The 19,448-nt window shown below is 36.6% G+C and overlaps 1 long non-coding RNA gene across 1 annotated transcript; it reads left to right on the top strand.

Moving 5' to 3' along the window:
- Nucleotides 1-783: 783 nt before the first annotated feature.
- Nucleotides 784-5,709, top strand: LOC118004174. Its single transcript, XR_004677501.1, has 3 exons — nt 784-827; nt 4,700-4,728; nt 5,682-5,709. It is a non-coding gene; the product is annotated as an uncharacterized LOC118004174 (long non-coding RNA).
- The last annotated feature ends 13,739 nt before the right edge of the window (nt 5,710-19,448 follow it).

The raw sequence follows: 19,448 nt of genomic DNA, 5'->3' as shown, positions 1-19,448 counted from the left end.
AAAGGGAAGAAGAGAAGAATATTTAAAGGTGAATTGAAGTGCTTCTTCAAAATCAATAAAGAAAATTAAACCTCCTTAAGGATCTCAGACCAATAATACAGTCTCAGAGCCAGGATCTCCCCCATATATCAGGTATCTCTCTGGCCTTTGAAAAATTGCTTTTTCTGACTTTACAAGTGTCTGGGTGAGCGAATGGGCTTTTATTTGGACTTTAGTTTTAGTGGGTACTATCATATCAACAAAGATGCCCTAATTAATGTTCTCAAAATCTTTCACCTGGACTTTGTAATGGCCCCGCAACTATGCTCTCTTCTCTATGCCTTGTCTCCCTTCAAATTGTCTTCTGCAAAACCCAGAATGCTATTTCTAAAAGACAGATTTGATAGTTTCATCCTTTGTTGAGCTCTCATTGTCTTGTATGGGAAAAATAATTATCTAAAATTTGTTCATAACTTATTTTATCTCAGTGTTGGCTGCCCTGCTCTTATAGGAATGCTGCACTCTAGTCTTTCCTAAATCCATTTTATTTTGGAATAAACTTTTTAAAAAAAAATCTTTTTACTTTAGAATAATCTTAGATTTACAGAAAATTTGCAAAGGTAGAACAGAGTTTACATATACTCCTACCCATTTTTTCTATACTTAGCATTCTGCATTACCATGGTATATCTTAAAACAAGGACAAATATTGGTACAATTACTAGTAATTGAAATCTATTCTTTGGGAAGATTTTACCAATTCCTCCCTTAATGTCATTTTTCTGTTCCAGGATCCCATCCAGGATACCACATCGCATGTAATCATCGTGTCTCCTTATTCTCCTCTGGTATGTAACAGTTTCTCAGATTTTCCTTGTTTTTTATGGTCTTGAGAATTTTGAGGAGTAATGGTCAGACATTTTGTAGAATGTCTGTCAGTTGGATTTGTTTGATGTTTTTCTTTATGATTATACTGGAGTTAGGGGGTTTTGTGAAGAATACCCATGGAGGCGAAATTTTTTTTCATCATTTAAGAGGAACATGCTATCAGTATGACTTACCTCTGTGATATTAACCTTGACCTGTTGGTTTGCCAGCTTTCTGCACTATAATGTTAATAGTTTTTCCTTTCTATATTCTTTGGAACTGAGTCACTAAGTCAGCCTGCACTTAAGGAGGAGCTCCTCCTCCTACAGGGAACAGTATCAACATATATTATGAGGAATTTCTCTGCAAGGGTTATGCATCTCTTTTACCACAATTGTTTTTTTGTCTGTATGGCCTTAGGAATATTCACTTTATGCTTCGGAGGACAATCCAATACTACATTATTTATTTCGTTGCTCCCTGTGTTCTAGCTTTGACCATTGTGAGCTTGAAATGGTGGGCCCCAATTTTTTAATACCAGGATTAGTAAGGACTCTTTAGCTTCCAGTAATGAAACCAGTTCAAGCCTTCTTAAGCCAGAAAGGGGAAGTTTATTATAAGGACATAGGTGTATCTTCTAGAACCTTTGAGCCAGATTACAACTGGGTCTCAAAAGGTCTGACCTGTGTATTTGGAAGGTGGTCAGGACGTGTACTTTTCTCTTCTGCTTTACTGTCTTACTGTGTCTAGTTCATTTTTTTCTCCCTCTGTAAACTCAAGCTACATAGTGAGACACAGCTGCTATTTCAGACCTACTGACTTCTTGTGTTAAATTTACAGCCATATATGGAGAGTGATATGACTTTCTTAAGGTTCCACATCAAATTTATTTGGAAAAGCAATTGTATTTGCCTAATTTAGTTTAATTGGTCCAAGAATGTATGGTCAAGATGGTGTGGGTCATGAAGTGCAGACCTGGCTTTGGGGGTTTACACCTGTCTCAATATCATAGATGGGGAAGATATTTCCCAGAGGACGGTAGCTTGCTTTGAGCTTGCCAGACACCCCTAAAGCATCCTCTGTAAACATAAGTGGCCTTATGAATGCTGCCTCCTCTACTTTAAATGCACCTTTATCTTTGGTCTGTATAGAAAGCTCCACATGAAGCATGTCTTCAGGATATTATCTCTGCCCAACTACTCCTCTTAGTTATATTCTCATGTGATCACCTACATCATTTTATTAATAATGAATACACTCCTACAGTATCTATTCACATATTTTTTCTCAATGTTCTAAGCCTTTTGAGGAAGTTTTCTTGTGTAGTTTATCTTAACATCTCTAAGATCTAATACAGTCTGTAACACATTATAGTTTCAGTAAGTGGATTTTGGATGAATAAATAAATATATATTAGTAGGATATGTATTAAATTATGGTAGGGCTGAGGGCACTGAAATTAAAGTGCAAAACTAATGAATTTTAGTTAAAAACATTAATACTTGTTGATAAAACCATTAAAAAGATAATTTTCTTTCTGCCACTCCCCACAAAGAAGCCCTAGAGAATAGGATGCCTTAAAAGAAAACCACAGATCTTCAGTAATGGGAAGAATTGGGGAGATTGAAAAGCAAGTAAGCTGAAAAAATTTTTAAGAGATAAGTGGAAGTGAAAAAAAAAAACAGAGTATTAATTCTCAGGGTTTAATTCAATCAGCAAGAAAGGATTTCTCAAATGTATTTGTAGGAGACAGACGGTAAAGAGAAAATTGGTTTGCTGAAAAATGAGAATGGGGAATTAGAGACATAGGCTAAGCAAAGGGAAATGTGTTCAACAGTTGCATTTTGCTTTGGTCTTTACAAATCTAAGGGGAGATAAAGAATCACTTAGAATAGAAACCATAGTTCTGTTTTAAAGTAGACAAGCCACAGTCAAGGATGAGCACATGACTAAGAAGAGGAGGGCAGTTCAGACTACCAACTCTGTCTAGACTCGCTGAATGAATCATAGAAGTCCTCATCTCATACTTGGTCTTGTCTGGTTTTGGAGTTTTCAGTCACCTACAAATAATCCAGGGTTTTAGGGGCGCCTGGGTGGCTCAGTCGGTTAAGCGACTGCCTTCGGCTCGGGGTCATGATCCCAGGGTCCTGGGATTGAGCCCCGCATCGGGCTCCCTGCTCAGCGGGAAGTCTGCATCTCCCTCTCTCACTCCCCCTGCTTGTGTTCCTTCTCTCGCTGTCTCTCTCTCTGTCAAATAAATAAATAAAGTCCTTAAAAAAAATAATAATAATCCAGGGTTTTAGGAACCCCGCTTGGAATTCTCAACCTACCATTACTGTACTTGGGCAAAAAGCATACAGATCAATAAATCAAAGAGAATTTGAATTCTGGCCTTGTGTTGGAGATAAGAATTTGGATTACAGTAGTATGTCATTTCAAATTAAAACTTGGACAGTAGAGGGTACCTGGGTGGCTCAGTTGGTTAAGCGACTGCCTTTGGCTCAGGTCATGATCCTGGAGTCCCTGGATCGAGTCCCACATCGGGCTCCCTGCTCAGCAGGGAGTCTGCTTCTCCCTCTGACCCTCCCCCCTCTCGTGCTCTCTCTCATTCTCTCTCTCTCAAATAAATAAATAAAATCTTAAAAAAAAAAAAAAACCAAAAAACTTGGACAGTAGAAGTAGTTAACAAAATCATATGTAGTAAAATGAGCAATAGGCCAAGAAAGATTAAGGAGAATACATGCACTTAAGGAATGAAAAAAGCAGAGGGGATCCATAAAAAAAGATTAAAAAAGAATGGTCAGAAGGTGAGAGGAGAATAAGGAATGTCACAAAGAGAGACCATTTCAAGTAGAAGAAAGTGGTCACTGAATCAAATGCTGCAGATTAAGCAAGTCTGGGTTTTTAGAAAGTCCTTTGAATTAAATAGTATATCCATTTATAGAATATTATTTTGAATTATCTTTCTAAGAGATACATGACTTTCCTTTGATTTTTATTATTTCGATTTTTATTAAAATAGCCTACATTTTCTAAGGCCCAAACAACAATATGTTTGATATGGAGTTGCTCTGATAACATTATCTTTTAAATAACATTATATTTTTAAACCTTGTAACATAGTTTTGCTACTTTAATTTTTTTCAATATTACTACCAAGTACCACTTCTTAAGAAGACAAACTGGTGATATTATATGATTCTTCTCCTAAGCCCTGCTCCAAAGAAAACCATTATTGGTGGTCATGTTGTTCTTTAGGAGGATGACTTTTGAACTAGAGAAGCAATTTGGATTTTGCATAGAAAAATTTTTTTAATTTAAATCTCAGTTCTGTCATTTCATATCTATCAGTTCTTGGACAAGTTGGACAAGTCATTTTATCTATCAGAGGCTTATTTTTCTCATTTGTACATCTAGAAAGTGGGTCTAATAATATCTGTGTCATAGAATGGCTCTAAGGATAGATGTGAAAAGGAGTGTACAACTGAAGATACTAGTTTCTTTGTTGCAATGTGAGCTTATATTTAATTATGTTTAGTTCAAATGAAATGACTTTTGAACAGATTAATTTTCTCTAGGTTAGAAGGTGAGGCTCAGTCTGTGGATCTAGAAGAAGTTAGTGTCTTTCCATATTCTTATATTAGCCCAAAGCAGTCCCTATACTAAACTATTCATCTTGGGTAAATAGCAACTTAAGGTCATTTTCTCATTTTGTGCATGGTCTCTGCAGATTTCCAATTACACTTACACAAATACGTTAGGCCCTCCCCAATTAAGTGATATCTTGTTCTATAGTCTACTGAAAACATTGAATACCAGAAATTGAAATGTCTTTGAATTGTCATTTCTGCAGGGTTCCAGAGAAACAGTGGGGTTATTCAGGTAAATACATGATTTGACTTTCATTGCCTCAGGCTTTGCTTTCACCATCTGTCATTTACTGTCAGAGTAAACTTGTCGATCATCTTCAGGTAAAGGGAGGTCAAAGGTCACCTGCCTCAGGCAGAGCCTTGATTATATTATTAAATACCTGAACCTTTATCACTGACTTCCTGACTCCATATTCACACCAGATACCAGAATCTTGACTGCAGTAAATGATGGATTTCTTCATTTATTTTACAATCTCAAATTTGGTGACCTGTTACCTGCAGTACTGTAAGTTCTTTTATAACACTGTCTCCTACAGAAAACTCTCTCTGACTTAATTGCCCAACTCTGCTCCTCTACCTCCCTAGAAAGCTTGATTGAGTGCCTCTGAGTCTCCTGTGCATACTCCCTCACAGCACTTACTCACCCTATTGTACTTCATATATTTCCATGACTCTCTCCTTAGCTACCACTGTCAGCCTTGGGGGAAGGTGTTATCTTTATAACCTATGTGTCTATATCCCTCTGTTCAAAATGTACCTGCATTGGAGTAGGCGTGCATTAAATATCAGTTGAATAACTCAGTGAATGGACTGAGTCATTATTTGACTTCTGATTCTATGATATTTAATATTTCTATGATTCCACAATTCTCATTTATAATGCAGGCATCAAGGAATACTTCATCTTTTACTCTTTTGGTTCGACAGCAGCCTTTGCCTTTTTCTATTTTCAACATACTTTGGAAACATATGCTCATTTTCATATTACTCTGAAACCATGTTAGGATACTTGTGTACTAGAATCATCAGTGTTTTTGCCCAGCTTCTAAAAGAATCCACTTGGGAAGAGGGCATTTGAAGGTTGAAGATTCAAATCAATGTTACCTTCTTCTTCTATAAAACTTTTCTTGACTTTCCAGAAGTGTTAGATCACTAACGAACTTTCTTCATTCTGTCTTACAGAACTCAACTGGTCATGGTTTAATTCATCCATTTATAGGGAAGACAGAGACGGAGAGCTTCCAGAACAATATCTTTCTTATCCATATTTTGTTCCTTTTGCCTGGATGAGTGTCACCTGTTAAGATTTTGCACATATTATTCCCTCTGAATAGAACACTCTATTCAATACACTCTACCATTGCCACCTCTTGCTCTATTCCAGTGCTAATACAAACACATACTTCACTGAGTAACCCCTAAATATCCTTTCCATTTTAGCTTTTTCCTACTTTCAGAGATGTCCCACATAGTTGTATTTATTGTATTGTGTTGAATTTTCACTTTACTTTTTCATACTAGCCTATGAGCTCTCTAAGGTCAAGAACCATGTCTTGTTCTTCTTTGTGCCTCTCATGCTTAGTTTAAGCCTGAGATAATACATAATAGATGATGAATACAAATATTTTTAAAATAAATATACCACTATGCCATTCTTCTGGGCATGTATTTAGTCATTATTGGCCAGGGAGTGAATCCTTCTGGCCAATTTTGCATGCTGGTATCTATACCTAAACTTCATTAAGTGAGTTCATTGCTGTGGAGATATTTAGAGAGACTTTATAGCTATTGTCTTGAGTTAAGATTCAGTGAGTAATAATGGGAACATAATAGTTACACATTACATGACTGCTATTGATTGGGTTTCAAGAGAAAGTTTATTAATCTTAGCATTTCCTGTGGCAGAAGAGTGGATTTGTAGATTTGTCTTTCTCTGGGGGGAATGACTCAGCTTACAGAAATTTAGTTCCAGGAACTTTAAGTAAAAAAGGTACAATTGTAAAATGCCACTCAGACTGTGTCTATTGTGTCAATGATTTTTTTGGTGGCAGCCTGAATGAGGGCCTCCTGAGAGGTATCAAATGTTACCTGTGTTATGAGTAGAAGCTCTTAAATAGCACTGTTGAGTATTTCTTATTTTCTATAGATCACCTGTTTCTTTATAATCAAGCTCTCCATCAACTGAAACAAGGTGTCATTATATTCAGTTCCCTATTGATTATTATTGTTTTGATGAGATCCTCAGGGAAAATATTAGTGGTTCTTCAAAATTGGGAACCTAATTAACAGTGCTGATTTAGTACAGTTGTGAGTGAAAATACTTTTTATTTATTTTTATTATGTTCAGTTAGCCACTGTCTAGTACATAAGTTTTTGATGTAGTGTTCTATGATTCATTAAAGTATAACACCCAGTGCTCATCACAGCACATGCCTTCCTCAATACCCATCACCCTGTTTTTAGAGTTAACTCCTCCGTGACCCATTTTCTACACCAGTCTACCTGAACTCTCCTTTTTCTTTTCTTTGTCTCTCACTTTATTCCTCCCTTATACCTATCTTTGTTGAGTTTCTATCATATGTAGGTCTTTCTTGCAACACTGGAGACAGAAAAAATTAAAACCCAAATGCTATCTTCAAAAAATTTTAAGGTGTTATGTAAGTAAACAAATAATTTCAACACAGTTCAAGAAATTTTGATGGAGATGCGTACAAAATATTGAGGATGAAAAAATAATTCAATCCAGCTGAGATGGAGAGAGATCGACAACATTTCCCCACCAAAAAACTCATATACAAATAAACAACAACAAAAACAAAGATGCTTAGTGGAAATGATCGAATAGTAGTTCACTAGGGTTGAGGAAATAGGGCATCTTAAGAAGGAATCACACTTTTCTACGGGAAATCACATAGATTTTTAGGGGAAGTATGGATTTATGCTGTCCAATATGGTGGGTAATAACCACATGTGGCTATTCAAATTTTAATGAATTAACATTAAATAAAATTACAAATTCATGTTTTTGGTTACACAAAGCACATTCCAAATGCTCAATAGCCACATGATGCTATCATATTGGACAATATAGAGAACTTTTCTTTTTTTTTTTTTTTAAAGATTATTTATTTATTTGAGAGAGAGAGAGCAGGAGTGGGGAGAGAGAAGCAGACTCCCAGCTGAGCAGGGAAGCTGACACGGGACTCGATCCCAGGACCCTGAGATCATGACCTGAGCTGAAGGCAGATGCTTAACTGACTGAGCCACCCAGGTGTCCCTGGTATAGAACTTTTCTAACACCAAAAGAAATTCCATCAGTTAGCAGTGGTCTGAATTTTAATAATTATGCTAAGGGTAGAGGGCATATTTTGGAGAAATGACTTATAATTCAGATTGTTTTGTGAGAGAGAAGCTAAGATAAATTATAGTAATTACATTAATAACTGTCATTGATTAAATACCTACTGCGTTTCATATTCATACATTTGATTACAAATATTAGTATTTCCACTTATGGAAGTGGACATTGAAGTTCAGAGAAGGTAAGTACCTTTCTGATGTCTCTTAGCTAATGTATGAGTAGAAGGAGAAGGCTGGGCCCCAAAAGAAGGGTATTTAAGAAGTTTGAATTGTGTACACTGCACAGTGGGGAAGAAATGAATGTTCCAAGTAAGGGGGTGATATGGGAGCTGCACCTGAAGAAAAGTATTCTTGTGGTGGTAGATTAGTGGATGGCATGTCTGTTGTCAGGGGCATAATTTCCATCAGATGTCTGAGATTAGACCTCAGAGTATTTCAGAGTTCATTGAGTTCTCTGTAAAACCCAGTTTGGGATTATCTTCCTTTTTTAGGTTATATCAAGAAAAAGCTAGAAGGTGCACATGTCAGGAACATATTGTAAGTTATCACATAGGCAGCAGTGTCTTTTAGGGTACAGATAGTCTTAGAAAATATAGCCATCCAAGACATTTATGGTTTGTAAAACTATTCATATGTGTACATATATTTATAATTATGCCCACATTCCAACACACATACCCACTTACCTCCTCATGTATATATCATATCATAACAGTTACTAATGTTAAAAGCAGAGGTTTTATTTTAACATGTAAATTCAGTAGGGTTTTAGTATTCTTGGTTTTATCTTTTCATTAATTCATTGAACAAATATTAATAAAGGCCTACCCTGCTAGGTACCAGAGATGCAATGACAATTTAGTTTATGTTCTAGTAGAAGATATAGAAAAGACATCGTGCAATTGCAAAATTCAATAAGTGCTACAATGGCAATTTGTTCCCTTGCTGAAGCATAAACTTGAATACGGGGCTGTGAATTACTAAGATAGAGAATGATGTTAGTCGATCACATTTCAGTACAGCTGAGTTGTTCTCTCCTTCTCCTTATATACTTATAAATTCTCCTAAGGTTGTAAAAATGTTTTATTTATGAAATATTGCTGACAAGGGAGAGATAAAACTTTAGTAAAGGTTGAAAACTGTGGTTAAAATTTGAAGCTATGCCAGGGAACTCATTATACTCAACATAAATATAATTTGAAGTAAAAGAGGTTGAAAAATAACCTACAGGTATCTCTTGCTTTTTGAAATTTCATGTTACACCACTTTGCTTTTATGAAAGACTTATATTAGTATCTGTTTTTTTGCTAACTGAAAGAAATCCAAATAGGATTTTCATTTTCGTTTTTGTAAAAAGGCAAAAGTAAAATAGGCTTAGTGTTTGTTTTGCAGCCAGTCATTATACAGGCTGTGCACACTCTGAGCAGTGAGAGTGGCACCACCAGGCTCCTTCCCTGGGAACCACACTCAGCCTCTCAGCATCAGTCTGTCATAGCTTTGAACTGCCTGTGAGCACTTGTGCTTTATCTCGATTTATTATGTTTATCCATTAGTAAGATGTGTCTTAAGGTATCAGAAAAGCCAAAAGACATTATTTTGGGGGTCTGGGAATGCTCAAAAATTTTTCCATATGAATTGATAGTAACTGCTTCTTCACTTTATGCCATTTTGACTTACAAAATGTTTCATTGGAACATTACTTTGAGGTAGCAGGGGAAACCTGTATTTATAAATTTACGAATTCACAGGGTTCTAGGGTGTAAGTATGTATGACTTTCAAGATAGTGTCAAGGATCTACTGTAAGAAAGGCAAGTAAAAAGCCACTGATTTGGGTCTTCTAAAAACAAGTCACACAAGAGATCACAGTGGAAATACCATAATGATGATGGTGGATTTTATTCTTGAGGATGTCTAGACAATACTGGCTTAAATATACTGTATGAGGGCACCTGGGTGGCTCAGTGGGTTAAGCATCTGCCTTCAGCTCAGGTCATGATCCCAAGGTCTTGGGATTGAGTCCTACATCAGGCTCCCTGCTCAGCAGGGAGCCTGCTTCTCCCTCTACCTCTGCCTGCCACTCGCCCTGCTTGTGCTCTCTCTCTCTGTGTCAAATAAATAAATAAAATCTTTAAAAAAATATCTACTATATGAGAATTTCTTCTCTGGATCTTGCTGGATATTTGGACATTTACCTAAAGAAATGTGTATGGGGTCTCTTCTGATATTAGTTATTGAGTTTTGGAGGATTTTGATACAAAGCAATAATAAATTGAAATAATTTTTTTTTTTTTTAGTACAAATAGTAGCTCCTGCTCTGATTCTGCTATTCACATATTATGCAGGATTCTGGTAAAGCCAGTACACACTATTAGTTCAACCCTCCATAGATAATAAGTATTAACTCTGGAAAAAATATTTTAGAAAGGATAAAGAAAAATATGTGAAAGAATTGGGGAACAACCAAAAGCAGAGACATACTAGAGGAGTGTCCACCCTTGGAAGAAGGGGACAGTACTGGGTAAATTTCACATTTTTATGGCTTTCAGACTGAAAGCATGTCTAATTCTTGCCGTGGGGGGTAATGAACTGGCCTCAAAACCAGAGGGCAGAGTTCAGGGCAACCATAGAAACTAATAGAAAGTGGGGGGGGGTGGATCCTGGCTGACCCTTGAAAGTGGGGGGGGGGGTCCTGGCTGACCCTTGAATTAGATCTGTGTACTGCAGACTCCAAGAACCCTAGTTGAGGCTAAAAGAACAGTTGCCTACAAAAAAGTAGACAGGGTTTGCAGTTTGAGTCCAGCCTAGTTAATTGGCTGCTAAAATGTACACAAACACATGTACACGCACACACATGACACTCTTCAGAAAATAGAACCAAAACATTATTATTATTCATAATTCATATTATCATGATTACAGGATACAATATGAAATTACCTGACATATTAAAATGTAGCAAAACATAATTTATTCTGCAGAGAAAAAAACCAACCAATCAATGCTCTGAGATGACCCAGATGTTGTGATTAGTAGACAGGATCTCATACCAGCTGTTGTGGATTTTTTTTTAAAAGATCTCATTTATTTACTTGTCAGAGAGAGAGAGCACAACAGGGGGAGTGGCAGGCAGAGAGAGAAGCAGGCCCCCCACTGAGCAAGGAGCTGGATACGGGGCTCGATCCCAGAACCCTTAGATCATGACCTGAGCAGAAGGCAGCCGCCTAACCAACTGAGCCACCCAGATGCCCCAGCTGTTATGGATTGAGTTGCATTTCCTTCAAAAAGATATATTAAAGTCCTAATACCCAGAACCTCAAAATGTGATTTATCTGGAAATTGGGTCTTTTTAGAAATAATCAAGTTAAAATGAGATTATTAGTGTGGGCCCAATCCAATATAACTGGTGTCTTACAAAAAGGGGAAATTTGAACAGACAGGCATGCAAAGGGAGAACACCATATGAACATGAAGGCAGAGACTGGGGTGATGAATCTATAAACCAAAGAATGCCAAAGATGCCAAAGATGCCAAAAACCCACCAGAAACCAGGAGAGAGACAGGGGACTAGTCCTTAGAAGGAACCAGTCCTATTGACCTGTGAGATCATAAATTTTTGTTGTTTAAGCCACTCTGTTTGTGATTCTTTGTTATAGCAGCTCTAGGAATCAAATACATCTGCTGTTATCACTGTGCTCAGAGATGTAAAAGAAAATGTTCACTGAATGAGAAAACTGGAATTTTCAGCAGAGAAACAAAAACTATCAAAAAAGAATCAAAGAGATGTACTGAAAAATACAGTATGTGAAACAAAATGAAGTCACTAATGGCATTAACAAAAGAATGGAGGTGGCAAAAATTCAGCGAATTTGAAGCTGTAATATAAAAAGTATCCGATATGAAGAGCATAGCAAAGAGTATTGAAAAATGAATGAACAAAGCATTAGGAACAGGTAGGACATGTCCCAGCTTAAATGTAAATAGGAGTTCTAGAAAGGGAGGAGAGAATGGAACAGAAACAATATCTGAAGAAAGGAACAGCTGATAATTCCCTATTTTTGATGAAAGGCATACAAGAAACTCAGTGAATCTGTCATAGTAAATAAAAAAAATTCCTAGTCACATCATGTATAAACTGCTGAAAATAAAATATAAAGAATGTTTTGAAAACAGCCAGAGAAAAAAATGACACATTGCATACAGGGGAACAAAGAATCAAATGATGACTGACTGCTCATCAGAATCAATGAGTGCCATTAAATAGTGGAAAACTATAAATGACTGAGAGAAAGAAAATAATAAAAGTCTTCCTAGAATATATTATTGATAATATTCTTAAGAATGAAGTCAATAGGGCGCCTGGGTGGCTCAGTTGGTTAAGCGACTGCCTTCGGCTCAGGTCATGATCCTGGAGTCCCTGGATCGAGTCCCGCATCGGGCTCCCTGCTCAGCAGGGAGTCTGCTTCTCCCTCTGACCTTCCCCCCCTCATGTGCTCTCTCTCTCTCATTCTCTCTCTCAAATAAATAAATAAAATCTTAAAAAAATGAAGTCAATAAAACAACTTCAGATAAAAGAAAACTAAGAGAAGTTATTGCCATTAATCTAGCACTAAAAGAAATGTTAGAAGAATTTCTTCAGACTGAAACAAAATTATGGTAGATGGAAACATGTCTTTAGGAAGGCACCAAGGATATCAGAAATGATAAATATGCAAAAATGATGAAAGACTATTTTTAATTTCTTGATATATAATTGCATAAAAACTTCACAACATTGTATTGTTGACTTATAAAATATGAAAATGTAATACACAAAAGCTAGAGCATAAAAGATGGGGAGGTTGTAAATTAAACTGTATGTTAGAAGTTTTCTACATTCGACGTAAAATCATACAAAATTAATTCTAAGTTGGGGCGTCTGGATGGCTCAGTCAGTTAAGCGTCTGCCTTCAGCTCAGGTCATGATCCCAGGGTGCTGGGATCGAGCCCCGCTTTGGGCTCCTTGCTCAGCAGGAAGCCTGCTTCTCCCTCTCCCTCTGCCTGCCACTCCCCCTGCTTGTGCTCTCTCTCTCTCTCTCTGTCAAATAAAATCTTAAAAAAAAAAAAAATTAACTCTAAGTGGATTGTAAGATGTTAAGGATGTATAATATAATCTCTAGAGCAACCATTATAAAATAATGCAAAGAAGTATAGCTAAAGTCAAGAGATATGTAAAAATTAAAATATTTAGGTGTAAAATAAAGTTAGCACTTGTGGTGAGCATAGCATAATATATAAATGGAATCACTATGTTGTATACCTGAAACTAATATAACATTGTGTGTCAACTCTACTCAAAAAAATAAAATAAAAAAATAAGGCAGCAAAGTAGTAACCATGGAATAACAATAGCACAACAACAAAGAAAACACTAAATAAATAGAAAACCATGCATAAATCAAACCGTATCAAAATATATTGAGTAGTAATGGACTAAGCACTCCAGTAAAATAGCAGAGATCATCAGTGAATAAAAAAGCAAAACCTAATTATATGCTATCCACAAAAAATACATTTTAAACACAAAAATATAATAGGTTAAAGTAAATAGAATAGAAAAGATATACCTTGAAAATAGTAAGTTTAAGAAGGCTGAAGTGGCTATGTTATCACATACAATAGACTCTTGAAATAACATACCGTACCAGAGACCAAGGGAGATATTTCATAGAGATAAAAGAGAAAATTCACGTCAGGAAGATGTAACAATTGTAAAAGTGTGTGTACCTTACAACACAAATTTGAAATGCATGAGGCAAAAATTTACAGAACTAAAAGGAAAAACAGACAATTTCACAATCCTTGCTGGAGATTTTAACAACCTGTCCTCAGCAGTTGATAGAATAATTGTATCAAAATAATCAGTGGTCCATACACCTAAATGGACCTCATGACAGGTCATAAAAAAGTACATTTAAAAATACTGAAAATAACAATGACATAAAATATATTACTATCAATAAGAACAAGATGGTTAGGAAAATCCTAGATATTGGCAGACTAATAAATGCTTTGTAAATCATGAATTAAAGAAGAAATCACAAGGAAAATAGAAAATAGAACTGAATCGTAATAAAAGTACAATGGATCAAGTTCTGTGGTATATAGCTAATCAGACTTTAGGGTATTTTAGGTCTTAAGGGCATGTTAGGTCTTAAGGGCTTATATTAGAAATGTGGAGAGAAATTTATAGTTTTAGATGCTTATATGACATAAAAAAGATACGTAATAAATGACCTAAAGTTTTACCTTAAGAAGTTAGAAAAAAAAAAAGGGCAAAGTAAACTCAAAATAGGTAGCAAGAAGGAACTAATAAAGATATGAGCAGAAATAAATGAAACCTAAAACAAACAATAGATAAAATTAACAAAGTTGAATCTTCTGCATTAGCCTTCCATTCTTAGAATTTAACAATGCAATCCCACTGGCACTAGAATCTGGGAAGAGAAATTTTCCAGGCTCCTGGAATCTGTGAACAAGGGAGAGTGTAAAGGGCAGAATTGGTGCTGAGTGCAAAAGATAATATGTACCAAGAGAATAGCCATTTAATCACAAACTCTAGTCTGGTACAAACTCCAGCAGCACAGGGATACTGTTTGGAAATTATAAATTTTTCAGCCTTCAGCGCAGTGTTAGGTACTTAGAAACCACTGACTACTTAATGAATGGCTAGATAATAATAAATAGGATTGTTTCCTTTAGGTTATCCCTTTGGATATGTCATCCTGGGTGAAAGGAAGATAAATGATGTGGTCCTGGGAAACGTGTGTGTGTGTGTGTGTGTGTGTGTGTGTGTGTGTGACTTTAACTGATTGTGAGTTTCAAAGTTTGATCCTCTGTTTTTTCTTTTTTTTTTTTTTTTTTTTTTTAATTTTTTTATTCTTATGTTAATCCCCTTACATTACAACATTAGTTTTAGATGAAGTGTTCCATGATTCATTGTTTGTGCACAACACCCAGTGCTCCATGCAGAATGTGCCCTCCTAAATACCCACCACCAGGCTAACCCATCCTCCCACCCCCCTCCCCTCTAGAACCCTGTTTGTTTTTCAGAGTCCATCGTCTCTCATGGTTCGTCTACCCCTCCGATTTCCCCCACTTCATTCTTCCCCTCCCGCTACCTTCTTCTTCTTCTTCTTTTTTTTTTTTTTCTTAATATATATTGCATTATTTGTTTCAGAGGTACAGATCTGAGATTCAACAGTCTTGCACAATTCACAGCGCTTACCAGAGCACATACACTCCCCAGTGTCTATCACCCAGTCCCCCCATCCCTCCCACCCCACCCCCCACTCCAACAACACTCAGTTTGTTCGATCCTCTGTTTTTTCTTAATGTCCTTTGCCTTAACAGTGGTTTATATAATTTAACAGAAGATGACATTTCTATTATTACCACAAAATATTAAGTGGAAAAGATATTCTGGGAAATAGACTCTCCATAGATAATCAAAATTACATGAACCCAAGATGTCCAAGCCATTAATTGTAAAAAAAGGAATATAATTTGACTCAAAAATATTACTTTGTAATTGGAAAATACAGACTGTAGTAAGTTTCAGACAGTAAAATCTTCCTCCTTTTTTAGGTGATGTACCCATGGACCAGTCATTTATAACAAATTTCATTATGACTTTTTCATTTTCCAGAAAGCCACTTACCACAAAATAATAAGTTTTCATTTTCAACAAGGAAATATTTCAATTGTGATAGGACATGTGTTGTGTTGTGTAAGTTGGGGACATTGAGGGAAAGCAAAGTGACATGTGATTTCAGACTTAAAAAAATTTGGTAGGAACACAAAATGAGATCTATATTCTTTTTTTTTTTTTAATTTTATTATGTTATGTTAGTCACCATACAATACATCATTAGTTTTTGATGTAGTGATCCATGATCCATTGTTTTCTTATAACACCCAGTGCTCCATGCAGTACGTGCCCTCCTTAATACCCATCACCGGACTAACCAATCCCCTCTCCCCCCTCCCCTCTAAAACCCTGTTTGTTTCTCAGGTCCATAGTCTCTCATGGTTCATCTCTCCCTCCAATTCCCCCCACCCATTTTTCCCTTCCTTCTCCTAATGTCCTCCATGTTATTCCTTATGGTCCACAAATAAGTGAAACCATATGATAATTGACTTTCTCTGCTTGACTTATTTCACTTAGCATAATCTCCTCCAGTCCCATCCATGTTGATGTAAAAGTTGGGTATTCATCTTTTCTGATAGCTGAGTAATATTCTATTGTATATATGGACCACATCTTCTTTATCCATTCATCTGTTGAAGGGCAACTCGGCTCTTTCCACAGTTTGGCTATTGCGGACATTGCTGCTATGAACATTGGGGTGCATATGGCCCTTCTTTTCACTACATCTGTGTCTTTGGGGTAAATCCCCAGGAGTGCAATTTCTGGGTCATAGGGTAGCTCTATTTTTAAATTTTTGAGGAACCTCCACACTGTTTTCCAAAGTGGCTGTACCAACTTGCATTCCCACCAACAGTGTAAGAGGGTTGCCCTTTCTCCACAACCTCTCCAACATTTGTTGTTTCTTTCCCTGTCCATTTTGGCCATTCTAATTGGTGTAAGGTGGTATCTCAATGTGGTTTTGATTTGGATTTCCCTGATGGCTAATGATGCTGAACATTTTTTCATGTGTCTGTTAGCCATTTGTGTGTCTTCTTCAGAGAAGTGTCTGTTCATCTCTTCTGCCCACTTTTTGACTTGATTATTTGTTTTTTGGGTGTTGAGTTTGAGAAGTTCTTTATAGATTTTGGATACCAGCCCTTTATCTGTAGTGTCATTTGCAAATATCTTCTCCCATTCTGTGGGTTGCCTCTTTGTTTTGTTGACTGTTTCCTTTGCTGTGCAGAAGCTTTTTATCTTGATGAAGTCCCAAAAGTTCATTTTTGCTTTTGTTTCACTAGCTTTTGGAGATGTATCTTGAAAGAAGTTGCTGTGGCCGATGTCAAAGACGTTACTGCCTATGTTCTCCTCTAGGATTTTGATGGATTCCTGTCTCACGTTGAGGTCTTCCATCCACTTTGAGTTTATCTTTGTGAATGGTGTTAGAGAATGGTCGAGTTTCATTCTTCTGCATGTGGCAGTCCAATTTTCCCAGCACCATTTATTGAAGAGACTGTCTTTTTTCCATTGCATGTTTTTTCCTGCTTTGTCAAAGATTATTTGACCATAGAGTTGAGGGTCCATTTCTGGGCTCTCTATTCTGTTCCATTGGTCTGTATGTCTCTTTTTGTGCCAATACCATGCTGTCTGGGTGATCACAGCTTTGAAATATAGCTTGAAATCGGGCAACGTGATGCCCCCAGCTTTGTTTTTCTTTTTCAACATTTCCTTGGCGATTCGGGGTCTTTTCTGATTCCATACAAATTTTAGGATTGTTTGTTCCAGCACTTTGAAAAATATCATTGGAATTTTGATCGGGATGGCATTGAAGGTATAGATTGCTCTGCGTGGCATAGACATTTTAACAATGTTTATTCTTCCGATCCATGAGCATGGAATATTTTTCCATCTTTTTGTGTCTTCTTCAATTTCTTTCATGAATGTTTTGTAGTTCCTAGAGTATAGATCCTTTACCTCTTTGATTAGGTTTATTCCGAGGTATCTTATGGTTTTTGGTGCTATTGTCAATGGAATCATTTCTTTAATTTCTCTTTCTACAGTTGCATTGTTAGTGTATAAGAAAGCAACTGATTTCTGTGCATTGATTTTGTATCCTGCCACATTACTGAATTGCTGGATGAGTTCTAGTAATTTGGGGGTGGAGTCTTTTGGGTTTTCCACATAAAGTATCATGTCGTCTGCGAAAAGAGAGAGTTTGACTTCTTCTTTGCCAATTTGAATACCTTTTATTTCTTTTGGTTGTCTGATTGCTGTTGCTAGGACTTCTAGTACTATGTTGAACAACAGTGGTGAGAGTGGGCACCCTTGACGTGTTCCTGATCTTAAGGGAAAGATTCTCAGCTTTTCCCCATTGAGGATGATATTCGCTGTGGGTTTTTCATAGATGGATTTTATGAGCTTGAGGAATGTTCCCTCTATCCCTATCCTCTGGAGAGTTTTAATCAGGAAAGGATGTTGTATTTTGTCAAATGCTTTTTCTGCATCAATTGAGAGGACCATATGGTTCTTCTCCCTCCTCTTATTAATGTGTTCTATCACATTGATTGATATGTGAATGTGGAACCACCCTTGCATCCCGGGGATAAATCCCAGTTGGTCGTGGTGGATGATCCTTTTAATGTATTGTTGGATCCTATTAGCTAGGATTTTGTTGAGGATTTTGGAATCCATATTCATCAGGGATATCGGTCTGAAATTCTCCTTTTTGATGGGGTCTTTGCCTGGTTTGGGGATTATGGTAATGCTGGCCTCATAGAATGAATTTGGAAGTTTTCCTTCTGTTTCTGTTTTTTGAAACAGCTTCAGTAGAATAGGTATTATTTCTTCTTTGAATGTTTGGTAGAATTCCACAGGGAATCCATCAGGCCCTGGACTCTTGTTTTTTGGGAGGTTTTTGATCACTGCTTCACTCTCATTACTGTTTATTGGCCTATTCAGGTTGTCAATTTCTTCCTGTTTCAGTCTTGGCAGCTTATAGGTTTCCAGGAAGGCCTCCATTTCATCCAGATTGCTCAATTTATTAGCATATAGCTGTTGATAATAGTTTCTAATAGTTGTTTCTATTTCCTTGGTATTAGTCGTGATCTCTCCCCTTTCATTCATAATTTTATTAATTTGGGTCCTTTCTCTTTTCTTTTGGATATGTCTGGCCAGTGGTTTATCAATCTTATTAATTCTTTCAAAGAACCAACTTCTAGTTTCATTGATCTGATCTACTGTGTTTCTCGTTTCTAATTCATTGATTTCTACTCTAATTTTAATTATTTCTCTTCTAATGCATGGCTTAGGCGTTGTTTGTTGCTTTTTCTCTAGTTCTTTAAGGTGTAGAGTTAGTTGGTGAATTCGGGATTTTTCTATTTTTTTGAGTGAGGCTTGGATGGCTATGTATTTCCCCCTTAGGACCGCCTTTGCAGTATCCCATAGGTTTTGGACTGATGTGTTTTCGTTCTCATTGATTTCCATGAATTGTTTAAGTTCTTCTTTGATTTCTTGGTTGACCCAGACATCTTGAGCAGAGTGGTCTTTAGCTTCCAAGTGTTTGTTTCTTGTGACTGAGTTCCAGTTTTAGAGCATTGTGGTCTGAGAATATGCAGGGAATAATCTCAATCTTTTGGTATTGGTTGAGACCTGATTTGTGACCCAGTATATTGTCTATTCTGGAGAAAGTTCCATGTGCGCTCAAGAAGAATGAGTATTCTGTTGTTTTAGGGTGGAATGTTCTGTAAATATCTATGAGGTCCATCTGGTCCAATGTATCATTCAAAGCTCTTGTTTCCTTGTTGATTTCCTGCTTCGATGATCTGTCCATTGCTGAGAGTGGAGTATTGAGGTCTCCTACAATTAACATATTGTTATCAATATGACTCTTTATTTTGGTTAACAGTTGGCTTATGTAGATGGCTGC

Source organism: Mirounga leonina, unplaced genomic scaffold (assembly GCF_011800145.1).
Source record: "Mirounga leonina isolate KUSES-001 unplaced genomic scaffold, KU_Mleo_1.0 Mir_92, whole genome shotgun sequence".
NCBI lineage: Eukaryota > Metazoa > Chordata > Mammalia > Carnivora > Phocidae > Mirounga > Mirounga leonina.
This window is presented reverse-complemented; position numbering and strand designations above follow the sequence as displayed.